This window comes from Crocuta crocuta, unplaced genomic scaffold, assembly GCF_008692635.1.
Source record: "Crocuta crocuta isolate KB4526 unplaced genomic scaffold, BGI_CrCroc_1.0 scaffold296, whole genome shotgun sequence".
Lineage (NCBI taxonomy): Eukaryota > Metazoa > Chordata > Mammalia > Carnivora > Hyaenidae > Crocuta > Crocuta crocuta.
In genome coordinates, this window is record NW_027530504.1 from 1,470,569 (window position 1) to 1,471,647 (window position 1,079).

Below are 1,079 nucleotides of genomic sequence, written 5' to 3' on the forward strand. Positions count from 1 at the left end.
CCCGAGAGCCCCCAAACCTCAAGACACCCCTGCACCCGGATCTGGAGTTCTCGCCCGGAGCTGCGACGGCCGGGTCACACCAGGTCCCCGCACCCTCCCGGAAGCGTGTGCCGCCAGGGCTGCTTCCCCAGCCGCACGTGGGGCTCGTGGTCTGACCGGGGGACCTTTCTGGACGCGTGGGTTTATTTGTAGGAAAGCTCTAACCGAGATTCTACGGAAGCTCCGCGTCAGTCGCCGTTACGTGTCTGCTGAAGACACTGCCACACTGCGCCACCTGCTGACCATGAGCAGGCGTGGGGGCCGAAAGGAGCTGGGTCCGGAGTCCCGCGCGGGGCCACGTGCCCGCCCGCCGTGCGACGGCTGCGTGAGTCTTGAACTGAGTTCGTGCTCGGTGTTGACGGCTCCGTGCTCCGTGCTGGGTTTGGAAGGGAAGGAAGCCACTCGCACGCGGCCCGGCCGCCAGCAGGTGAGAAGACGGATCCCGGAGATGCGACGGATACAGAAGCGCCAGGGGGACGACCCATGGGGACACCAGGCCCACGCGCTGTGGCGGACGCACCACGTTCCCCCGGAACGAGGTCTCACCGGCCCCTTCGGAAGTGGGTTTCATGCCTGACCGTCTTTCCGGGAAGTGATGCCAGCTGTAGCAGGCAGAGGGGCGCTGCTCCTTTGCAGGGGGGGCGCGCGGAGGGGTGCCGGGCCCCCCAGCTTCCAGGGGACCCGGGGCTCGCGGTGAGAGCGCTGGAGGAGGCCACGAAACCCCGCCCGCTCTGCTCCGCACCCGTGGCAAGGCCCCCGCTACCTTTTCTTTCTTTTCACCGATCGCTAACACAACCCGTTGGGGTCACCGTGATTTTCTAAGCCGTTTACCAGGTATCGTCTGTGCTCAGCCGCACCCCCACCCATGTACCGTTACTGGGGACTCGTGATCAGTTCCGAACTCCCAAAGGAACCATGTACTCCACAGCTAATCCTAATAAACCGGGTGTTTTCTGCACGGTGCTGTCGTCTGTCTGTCTGCTCCGAGTCCAGCCACTCCCTGCACAGGGGCCGGCGGGCCTCGCGAGGCGCAGTCGCGG